The sequence below is a fragment of the Vanessa cardui genome, chromosome 20 (assembly GCF_905220365.1).
Source record: "Vanessa cardui chromosome 20, ilVanCard2.1, whole genome shotgun sequence".
NCBI lineage: Eukaryota > Metazoa > Arthropoda > Insecta > Lepidoptera > Nymphalidae > Vanessa > Vanessa cardui.
The window spans coordinates 5,229,301-5,242,084 of record NC_061142.1 but is presented as its reverse complement, the minus strand read 5'-3'; the positions used below and the strand labels follow the sequence as shown (position 1 = coordinate 5,242,084).

Below are 12,784 nucleotides of genomic sequence, written 5' to 3'. Positions count from 1 at the left end.
GTATTTAAGTCACGTATTCATCGCAAACCATCGTAGGTAATTAAATCTTGTCAGATGTAACAATTTTCTGAATAATATCGTCGAATAGTTAAAACAATGTTGACATTACGAAACTGGCAACGATATTCAAATTACGCTTAGCATGTTGTTTTCATGTAATGCGACTAAAAGCGAGCAATCAGTCAGGATATCTAGGCAGTATCATGTTAAATAACGCTTGCGAAGTGTCGTTATCAGTGGTATCTATACGACATAGCTCCACTACGTCCATTCATAAGCTCTCCCCTCCACCGGCCGTTTGAATGAACGCGCCTGTGAGCGTACGACGCGGGCGCACCTACATCTGTGTTCGCGAGCAGTATCGCTAGAGCCGGCCGGCAGACTCGTACTGCACCGCTCGCGCCGCGTAACGAACCGCGTCCCACAGTAACATGCAAACGGATTCTGTGTAACAAACATCCATTTCTATTACAGTGCTGTGATAATATCGCTAATCTGGATAATATAGTCAAAATCGAGAGGTAAGAAGAAAGAAAGTATGTTTATTTTCATTGAAGCCAAGACGCCTACGCGCGGTGCTGTTGCGATTTGTGAGCGACGAATTTACATGTTATAAGTTCATTCATTGGCTAGGGACTATTTATATTATTATCGCTTCGTGTGATATGAATGGACGATTAGATCGTCACTGTGTCGAGTTCGAGGATCGAGACAAAGGTTGATTCACAGATGATGGAATAAGGCTATGATCTCGTGAGTGATTTGATTGGTGTTTCAGTCGGTCGAGCGTTATCTAGGTGAGACCGGCCGCGTCCGTTCCATTTCAAGTGGTGTTTTTATCCCGAACTACCTGAGCCGAGTCGCTGCGGCACTCGTGGCCGCAAGTCGATCCCAGCTAATGGTATCGCGCACATCGTAAAGAGGAAAGCGAGGCCACACCTACAGACGTTGCGAATTCATTCTCTATTTTATATTACAATTTTAACATGGAACTCTACTGCGACGGAAGCTAGAGCGCACTAGCATGTGTCGCAATCGGCAATCGTTATTGTAATATTTTAATGTAACGACTTTATAAAACGTAACATAACGGTCGTGTTCACATAACAATTTTTAAATAAAGATCACGGCTATACATTACATAGAGAATGATTTAAATAAAAGTGTGATGTAATAAGATAATCAAAAACTCACGCTGCAATTATATGTGATGTTATCTATTGAATGTTTGTTTTCACCTGTAATCTTATTGCCGAAATTTCAATAAATTGCATGTTTTATTACGCTTGGAACATACAACAGATAGGTAGACTGCCTATATATTTTCATTTGCTCAGGAAACTGAATGTCTGATAGTTCATTATTGCTACATTATAATCATTATAACAAAGACTATTACTCCGAACTCGTCATATATTCTCTGAATATTATCACACATTGCGATTTTGATATAAGTGTTATGTGGAAATAACAAGCATTTATATAACAATATGTACTGGAATAAATATTTATTATTACAAGAATGCAAATATGCAATACAAATATTAATAATTATTTTTTTAATTAGTAAGTATTTACAGTTATAATATAGTCAGCACAAAAAGAGGTTTTAATTTCGCGCAAAACAAATTAGGTACTATAACTAAAACAAACTAATGAGACGCAGCCTGTTATCTTTTATCTAATGCGATATCACTTCAACGTAGTTAAACATAGTTCACATAATAACGCTTTACATATTACTGCGATAGGGCTCTCAAATGACTTTCCATAAATACTGTTTAAATAGAACTGTGATGTCATATGAATATCAAAACAACATAACAATTAAATGTGAACAAATCTATTAAGAATTTGTTTTCTATAATGTGATTACTGACATTCAATACCTGTGTTGCAAGTACTACACACCTAATCTGTAAAATAATCGTTAAACCTTTATTTAGGCTTCGCTTTTAAATAAGTACTAGCTAGATTACAGTAATATAGGTTAATAATAAACTGCAATTTTTTAATATAATAATTTCTAAAATATATAAATTATATACAAATTCTATCACGAAAACTTAACAAAGACGTAAATTAAAAAGATATTTACCGTTCGGATTAAAAAATAACTTTATTTATCAAACATCCATTTAAATAGAATATTACATCATAATAACATGTGTCAAATTAACAATGCGGAATAGGTATACTTTAAATGATAAAATATTGTTGAATAATCGCTCGAAAGTCAAAGCCTGATTATCATGACAATATCAATATAGATAATATTTTTAAAAATATTATTTAGAAACATGCCTGCCCACTAATGCCTCGTCTAAAAATTTTCTTACATCTGATTTACTATTCCATAATTTAACATAGACTATGATTTCCACTTTACAACTATTTCCGTTATGACGGTCTCAAGATTAGATTTTAAAATAAATATGTTTGGGTAATATAGTATTAATTATGTTATTAGTCAAAGTTAAAATAACAGAGCTGAAATATCGGCTATCCCTTTTAACCCTACACATGAGAAATAGATTTCATCGTAATGCTTAGGCCGCACTGCTATAACGTCTTCTAAATTTTGAAGTATTTATGATTTAAAAAGATAATTGATTGTCATACTTTTAATTGAACACTGGCACAAATAAAAGCCAAAAAGAAAAACAATTCAACAAAAAATCAGAAGAAAATTGTATGTTAAATAAAGATGTAGGTATATTATTATATTCTCTGCATCTTTCAATACTTTTCGTTTATCGAAATAACACATAAATAAGGCTTCCGGAAAACATTAAACTATCAACAAGTAGAAGAGTAATTTGACTTCTTTTTAACTTATATTGTGTGACTTGAGTCTTACCGTACCTACATTTGAGGTGTAAGGTTAATGTAGAGAATTTGTTTTTAAACCAAAAATATTTTATTAAAATATTTAAACATCATAAGTTGCCAAGTTACTACAATATATGATAGCTGGTTTGATATAGCAAAAAGTCTTATATTTTCAATATTTAAACACTAAATTAATTGCCAACTATTTTCAAAACACGAGCATTCAACAAGATAGTTGATTCAATTTTCGATATAAGGATCATTGACATTAGTTTATTTATTCAAGAGACGATATATAGGTACATAATTAAGTATTCAAGACCCTTCTATGATTGTGCGTGTTAGTGCTTCTAAATGTCCTAAGTATGCCCTAAGGTAAAAAGATTCTCTATGGCAGACGTATCTGCAATCTGCATGGTAAACATTGAATTATTAGGTTAAATTTACATTTAATATAAGAATAATTTAGTGCTGAAATCATTCTTATAAGTAATTATTCTTAACAATTGAAGGCTCAACCTGGCTCGGTTGGAACTGAAATATAGTGTGTGTGTATTTATAATTCATTTCATCGGTGGTGAAGGAAAACTGCATGTGTCGCATGAAATTCTGCCACATGTGTATTCGTGGATTGGTACCTACCCATGTTGAACCACAACAAGTGGATGATAAAGTCCTATACTTTTAGAAGGAACTAAATGCAATAGGATTTTCAGACTTATTACTTTTCTTTAATACCTTAAACAAAGGCTTTGAATTAAAATAGTCAATTAATTAAATAAATATATTTTGAGTTCTGAATTTGATATGGAATTAAATTATAATTTCGTAACATACTGCACGAATTGTGAAACACAACAGATAACAAATTACACAATAATAAAATAATTATTCTATTATTTCTTTCTTTTAATGTTATACATTCTGGGTATTTCTGAAAACAAATTTGTCGTAAAGATAAATTTAACACTAGTTTCCGAACTTTTATTACCACTCTGCTTAATAAAAATTTCCGCTTATATTTTATTCACAAATTGTAAATGACATCTGTAGTGATGAAGCAAAAATAATTATATGAAATAAATAAAAATCATTAAAATTTTAAACAGATAAACCTTGCTCGTAAAATAACTGAAATGGGATTGACGTAATTGTTTTAATGATCAAAGAGTAATCGATGGTATGTTTAGGTCCAGATATATCTCCAATGTCCTTCATTAGATTGTATAGATACTCAAGGAAAATGTTTGGCTATACATATCTATCGGCCATATATTTTCGTAATACTATGCCTTAAACTTTGTCTAACCAATACTTGTAATAAAAAAAATTAAGCTTACATTTGATAGAAAAAATAATTTTAATGCAGGCCAGAAACTTTGAGCTTTTAATTCATTTATTAAAAAATATATAATAATATATATATGTTACAAAATTCAAAACAAAATAAAAACAATCATATTATATTTATCAAAAATATTTATTAATCTTATATCAAAAGTCTCATTCCTTTCGATATTCGTTGATTGACTTCGTATTTAAACGAAGAAAAACTTTACTAAACACATTTTCAAATTGGCACTTTTTTCGTATGAATCAAGACTGTTTGTAATCACATTCCGAATTAATATTCAGCGTATCATATATATTCAGTAAGTTATCTTGCAATATTTTTACATTGAATAATAAATTACTCGTGATAAATAACCTAAAATAATAGTGTAGATATTGAAAAACTTAGAGATAGTACGTCTGGATTCCATCACTTAGCTGCAACATGTTTAACTAATAAACTGTTTTAAATATTGCATATACCTACTTGCTACAAGTATTAACTGAAGATAGAACTAATTAGTTTTTCATTTATAGCAAAAAAATGTTGAACCATTTTTCTTTATTCACGTTACATTGATTATGAGACAGGAACAAGTTATTTGTTATTCTATTTTATATATAACACAGAATTTAAATTGAATTTTACCTGGAAATGTTGTTCGATATATTTTTTTTCATCGAACCTTTTTTCACGAAGAGCAGAAAATGTTCTGCCTCTATGAAAAATTTATATTAATATTGTAAATTGTGCTTATTGCTCTTCCATGAATAAAATACTGAACCGAATTTGAATAAATTTGTGTGATGACTGATGATTTGAATTTGAACTCCAAGAAAGAACGTATGATACTTTTTTATACATAACATCTAGCTTGGGTGGTTAGATGTTATGTCCTCGTAAAGTATACATACTAAACTATCGCTCCCAAAATCCTTTATTATTTTGATTGTAATGGTTTTGCAATTATAAATGATATTTAATATTAATTATTCAGAAGTCGAACAATAGTTCTTTTTAAATCGAAACTTATCGATCGGTGTTATTATCCTCGTTCATTAATAAAACATAAATATTCAATAGTCCAAACAAGATTTCGTTAAACGTGGTGAAATCAAAATGTTTTGCGTTGTTTGTTATCACGTTATCATAAAATGTTATCAGTACTTCAAGGTTAGACGCGTCTATCATCGTTTAATCAATTTTCTAAATATCGAGTTAAAATGAACAGACTTCGAAATATCTTCGATGACGTAATGGATTTATTTTCTTTAAATTCGAATTGTCATATTTGAAAAAACAAATTTCATTCATATAAATATATTCAATTAAAATATTTCTCATAAGTGAAAATTTATTATGTACATTGATTGAAGAAACATGGATCAAAATAAAGCATTATCGTAAGTATTAATTGATTAATTATCAACGATTTCTGATATTGTTGAAAACATAAAAAGGAAAACAAAAAGCCATTTGAAAACAAAAAAACTCGTCATATGTATTAACAGTACATAGAACTTTAAATTGCAATGGCTTATGAAAAAAATATAATAATTACAAAGTTTCACAAAATATACTTTAACAAATAAATTTGGTATCGATATTTAAAAAAATCGATATCAATCAGAAGAACGAACGTGATGTTCGATAGAAGATAAAATGCCATCAAAAATATAAAATAAGAAAGCCTCTAAATCATGTCGCAATAAAGATTTTATATTGATCTCAAGTTAAACAGTAGGGACCTCATATTTTTAGTAACTTTAAACACATTTAAATTGAGCTACCTAAGTTTTTTTGCATACACCGCTCTTATAATCTCTTAAAACATCTGGCAACCCTACCGTTGCGTGTGTGTACTGTGTATCGATGTGTGAGTAGGGTGCGTTACACCTTGCACGCAACGGGACCCGCAGGTAGAAAACTTGCCTGCTGACACGATTCGGGACGGATCTCGTAGCGAATATGGATTTTAAAAGCACGCCGTAAAGAATGCACTGGACCATAACATTAGTTGCGGAAATAATAATAACAGCTTGCGAAAGTATTGATTTATCGTTTTTGTTATATATATTTACTTCTATACATATATTATGTATACAGAACTGCATACATATTTGTAAATATTGGAATGTTAGTAAAGACACCAAAATACCTATATATACGGTTTTATTTATGTTTTGTATATATTTTATATTTTAGTTTTTTGAGGAGTACTAACATATTCTAATGCTCTATCATAAGCATTTTCGATAATTACATTTCGTTTTGCGTCGTATAATTTTGTGTTGACATTAACCGTGACGAAACATTTAAAAAATAGTTTTTGGCATACCGCATACACAAACAACAGATGTTTCGCTGACTTCATATACACACGCACACTAACGAATAACTTTCCACACATCGACTAGAAGCTAACAAAAAACGCAAAACATCACAACACTGCATCTTTCGATAAGAATTTAACATCTCTTAAGTTCTGTTTGAGATACTCATATAACTTTATTAAGGTCAATCTAAAAAAATTAACTGACGTTTAAATGTCAAGTAAAACAACAGACAATCGCGAGATTCGATTTTTTTTAAATTTGTTTTGGTTAATGAAGAGAATTATTCAGCCTAAGCCAACTAGCTCAAATGTTTCTACTAAATATGATTGCGTTAACATGTTTTCAGTGTCTAGGTATTTGCAATGTATCTAAGCTATGCACTCATCAAGTATGTCGATGCCACTCATCGCTCCATACAAAGCTGGCACAGTAACAATTCAGTCCAAGTACTAAATATAGTTCAAAATAAAACAACTGTCGCTTGCCCTTCATACAAACTCTCCTATCGCGTAATAAACTAATTTGAACCCAATGTTTGTCGTAATAACGTTCATTGTCAATTCAAAAATGCGGTTCGCGTAATTGGTTGACGCCGTCTGCGCGGGCGCACCAGAATTTTTAATTATGAATTAATTAGTAACGATCCGCATCATAAACTTGCCTAATCCGCGTTACTCAGTTTAAGTCTATTCGGTATCAACACAATTCGAAAGTGAAAACACAGATCATATATGAGGACCACAGTATAGTGGACTAATAGAAAGCTGGGCTTTCATGCTATGATACAGATAAATAAGCCTATATTTGAAATAATACACAAAAAAGGCATCATATTCTGCTAAATACATCAAATTTTAGTTACAAAATTTTATTCATATCTATATATTTTATAATAAATGTTGGCTCGATAACTATACTATGTTTTACTAAAGCTTTTCTATTTATCGACGAATAAATTATTACTTAATAATACTTTAACGCATTAATCTAGAAGACGTTGTGTGCGTTCCTTTGCTTACATTTTGTATTCAATTCGAATTGAAAAAAAAAGAGATATGATACGTTTAAAAATCGTAACGTAAGAATGAATAATCTTTTTAAATAACGATTTAAATTGAGTGAATGATTTAGTGGATGTACTCGGAAACATTTCTACTATCTCCGTGATACAAAGTAAGCTTAGACCTTAGTATTGAACAAAGACCTTTACATAACGAACGCGTCGCCTTGTGCGGGTTCGACGACTCGCTGATAACGAGAATTCCCTATCAGCGTCCGTGCCATATAATTGTTTATTTATCACGAAGGACATACCACCTAAATATACTTATTATTTAACAGTTAGAGTTAAAAAATAACCGCTTTCGATGCATCTTGTTTAAATGTCTGTGTATACAAACAAACGGAAATTTATTGGTTATTTCTGTATAATACAATTGAATATAATAACTATTTTTTATTAAAAAAATAAAATAAAAAAAGATCTCTTTATATCACAGTTAAAAGTTATCTTCGTGAAACGAAATGTAATGTTTAATAGTATCAAGCGTAACAAGCTTCATTAAAGTATGTTTTTTTTTAATAATTTGTAGACATTTAAATTTAAACGTGCTTGTCGGGTTTGAGCCTCAATCTTTGATTAAGAATCACGTGTTCTAACCAATGAAACCAATGGACAAACTGGGCTTTTCAAAACATATCAGACGACAATATCGAAACAATAAATAAAATATTATCCAAGAGTTATTGTTCAATGGGTGTTATAGGTCAGTGTCATGCGAGGCTTAGTTAATCTCCGATCAACAAGTTTGAAGAATACTGAGGAGCTGTTACAGACATTGAATATAATTCATCTCATGCAGTTACTCTGATTTAGCATTCGAATCACGATTGTATAAATGCCTTTAATACGAGAATAAACGTTTGATCGGACTGTTTCAGATTACTGATTACAGCCGGTATCTTTGGGTTTGATTTCCAAGTTTTTATATCAGCATACCAGTAGTTTAATACTCAAGTATTTAATAAAATGGGTTTTTATGTTTATAAATAATTCCAGACCATGTTTATTGTAAAAAAAACTGATTCGTTATGTTGAAATATTTGTATTTACTTGTAGGTACGTATAGTATATAAGTTGGTCTAAGGTCGCCCGTAAATGTTGTATTGCTTTATGAACTCATAAATCAAATTATTGTATGTTACACAATACATCGTAATCCAATTGAAATATATACTGTAACGGTATTATGAAAACAAACATTGTAGTGTAGTGTATGAAATCAATTGTATATTTATTAAACAAATAAAATTAGTCTTCACTATTTTGCTAAATTAGTTCTAATTTTTATTTCATTTTGTATTGCTTTTTCGAGTACCGAACTATAATGTTATGACAATCAATAAAGTTTTTTTTACTTTGAGTAAGATTTTCATATCATTTTCTTAAGCATTTCTTGAGGATTTTTCAATTACTGATAAAATAAAAAAAGTAATAAAGTTGTTAGTAATGTCTTGTAATGTTTCGGCATAAATTAATCTAACTAATAACGCGTTTCAATTGAAATAAAAAGTATGAGAGGTTGATGGAAAATAAATAATAAATCGAAACCTTTACACCGATCTGTTCAATATTACCAGTATTAAAAATAATAAGGAAACTGGATAACTACTTCTTCCATTACTGCTTCCAGTCAAATAAATTATTTTGTTGTTACTAGCATATTTTAAGTAAAAATTTCGTGGTAGATATACAATAAATTAAAAAAAAAAAACAACAGAAGAAACTTGTTTTAACTATAAATAAAATAGTCGGCAATTTAAATTCCATTATGAATCTTGTATAAACAATTCGAATTTGTTTTTCACACGAAGTATTGCACATTTATAAAAACCAAGCACGCGCTTGATTGCTCGATACTTCTTGTAAACAAAAGAAAAATGTTGATGAGCGTGATTGAACGAGAGTTTACACGCTGAATGAACTATTTGTAAGTAAAATTGTTCGAATTATTCAAGACTGTGATCGATAAAATTTACTTGACGATTTCGTACATCGATAAATTGCTTATGTGCAAATTATATTCATTGTTAAGTTGTCTGTGAATACCTTTAGATTACAATCGTATATTATAACAAGTTAATAGGCTCGTTCATCGAGTAAAGCAATGGATGTAGGGAAAAAATATATTATATATATTTAATCTCCTTATCGAAATAATATTTCGATAAGGAGACTCAATAACTTCTTTTTGGCTGGGATTCCAACCCTAAGATCTCGACATCTGCGACCCTATAGCCACTAGACAACCAAGACAATATAGATAATAGAAAGCATCATCATCACCGTTGCGTAGTATTAAGTTTATCAACCATATGATTCGGCGACTTATGAGTCATGACCTACATATAATACCTCCAGAATCAGACGGATTTCTTATAATAATTTAGGTACTACAGTAATTAAGAGGCATATGCACCAAATTGATTCACGACACCATAATTTTCTTGACCGGTCAAAGTTGCAAGTATTCTTGACTGCACACATTACTCATGGATTTATGAACGGCTGACGTGAGGAGTGCGGGTTAAGGGGGGAACTAAAAATAGCATGCCTGCAACAGGTGGTCTCACCCTTCCACCCACGCTACAGTCTACAGTACCCAGACTAAATAGTTAATATAGAAGCTCGATAGAGTCTGACTTAAGACTGAATTTGTAGACTCATAATTTTATAATCTGTATTCCAAATATTTTGGGAATTATTTATTTACACAATATCATATTAATAATCAGCGTGTACATATTTGAAGGAAGTGTTCTGTTAACAAACGAAGATTCTCGAGATGTTCAAAAATCTCTCATTAATATTCTGTAAAGGAAACGGAAAAGGATGTTACTTCTGTAACTTATTTTAAGCACATACCGATTTTCTATTACGAAACTGCGAGCGTTACAATATATTAAATATCAACAGTTATTTGTAACCGATTAAATGTATCTACATAATATTTGAATATATAAAGAGAAAAAATTAAAAAAAGATTAATTACATTTTGAAGTAAAGAAGCTACGGATTTAAAAAACAAAGTGTTAAAATATTGTAAGAACGCGAATGTTTATGGATATGACTTAAATACAAATATTTACAAAAAAAAATTAAGCAAAATATATTTTATATTTTAGTGTATTGACAATTGTTATAATAGTTTTTCAGCACCAATATGATTTGATGTCGCTGAAATAAAATAATAATTTATGATTTGTCTTATTTGGTCATTTACATATCTATTAAATAAAAGTGATAAATTTTAAAATCATGGAACTAAAGATGAATATCAACGTAATAATTCATTCTCAAACATTTGGTCATCTCTCTTACTAACGATAATAAGTTGCAAATTTTTAAATCAATTGATTAACAATGCATTTACAGTATGAGACACATAAAAATTGTCAATCGTTAACTTGGAAGAGAATGCGTCCGAAAATCCACTGATGCGATCCAAACGAAGTTCTATACTGGCCTACTCATTGCGAATACTTTTAGTTATATATCCATGCTTGTAATAATATTGTAAAGAATATCTTAATAACTAATTTAAAAAAAAGTTCTATTCTTTTGCTTCAAAATTTTTACTATTCGTTACTGTATATAAAGAAAACGTTACACTGAGAGTATTACTACAAACACGGACTTTTTAAAATCGTAGGCATGATTTTTATTCTTGATAAATTTAACAAAAGTATTGTAATAAAATAATAATTTTGAAAACTCTTTAATGGCATAAACAAAATGTTACTTCATAAAATTATCCCTTCAGCCCAGAGCATCGATCGACTACAACATCTGACTTTACATTTCTCGGAAACGAATTATGCGTCTGGCTTCAACAGTTAGTAACGTTCCTGTACACATTTATATCCGTATTATAAGTTTTCTTTTATATGTAACAAATTATTTGGTATGTGTACCTTAAAAATCAGTTTCTTTAAAAATACATTAATAAATTTAATTTGCAATAATTTATCTATTTACTAAAATTCATTAGTAAAGTGAATACATCATGTAAAACAAAAGAAGAATAAAAATACTAGTAATATATAAACAAAAAAGTCATCTATCTTCTTTATGAAGTATAAAACAAAGTCGCTTACCGCTGTCTGTAAACTGTCTGTAAAAATAAACAAATTCTGTAGTATACATATTTAGAATCAGCATTGCACCAAAACTGCAACACTATTTAACGCTGCCCTTATTTGAATTGCGTGCATTAGGTATACATGTATTGCTAACACGCCCACTTTAACGTTACAAAGATCATTCAACTAACGAAAAGTGTGCCAAATATCGTTATATTAATTATTTATAATTGCGTCTGTTTTGCGTATAAACAATCCACTAAAGAAGTACGCATTATTAATAAAACAAATCTTTCTTTTCGTATATCAAATTTAATTATCCATAACGAAAGAAAATTAAAATGATCGCTTTGATCGTGCGATCGTAAATTGCACATGCACCGCGAATTAAATGTCCAGTTAGTAATAAAGCCGAAAATAAACGAAGTAACCTAATCCAATGATCAGTCACAATTTGCCACGAGCGACTTCTTGGCTAATGTCTCTCGACCCTGAACGTGGCGCTATATATAGACTACAGCCCTTCTTGTGTGCCATAGACAATAACATTTGTCGCTGCCGTCAGAGTCCACTGCACTGATCGATCAATGACTCTGCCCTGCCCTAAACTCGAATGTTTCATGATATTCATGTGCAACGTGTAGTAGTATAATAAAAATCAATATATATTCATATTATAAATAATAATGTTTTTATTTATTTCGCACCAAAAATAACCTAATGGATTATAATTTATATATTAGGCATCAGATGAATCAATTATTGTGTCCGTGTTTGTGTCACGATTAAGAAAATAAACATTATTGGTAGTGAGTTATAGTACTTTGCAAGTTAGCTCTTAATTACTTAAATTTTAAGAATACTATCTAAATTAATCCAAGTGAAAACTACCAAAACTGTAAGAGATACCTATATGCTACATGAAAAAAAAAATGTTACCTAAGGTTTGTAAATCTATATATATATATATAAGGTTTGTATAACTAATATTATATGCGAAAGTCTATCTGTCTGTTTTTCGCTCTTTCACAACCAAACCAAAGAACCAAATTCGGTGAAATTTGTTATGAAACAAACTTGAACTCCAAGGTACATAGGGTATTTTTTTCCTAACACACGACAGTCAACTCATAAAACGCCA

General features: G+C 30.1%; 1 protein-coding gene across 2 annotated transcripts in view; it reads left to right on the top strand.

Moving 5' to 3' along the window:
* The first annotated feature begins 340 nt into the window (after positions 1 to 340).
* Positions 341 to 12,784, top strand: part of LOC124538182 (ETS-like protein pointed) — a 126,412-nt gene continuing 113,968 nt past the window's right edge. The window contains exon 1 of one of the 2 annotated variants that reach the window (XM_047115141.1): positions 341 to 521. The gene's annotated coding sequence lies outside the window, so the exon portion shown is untranslated. The remainder of the gene's footprint in view (positions 522 to 12,784) is intronic. The other variant, XM_047115140.1, reaches the window with a different exon arrangement.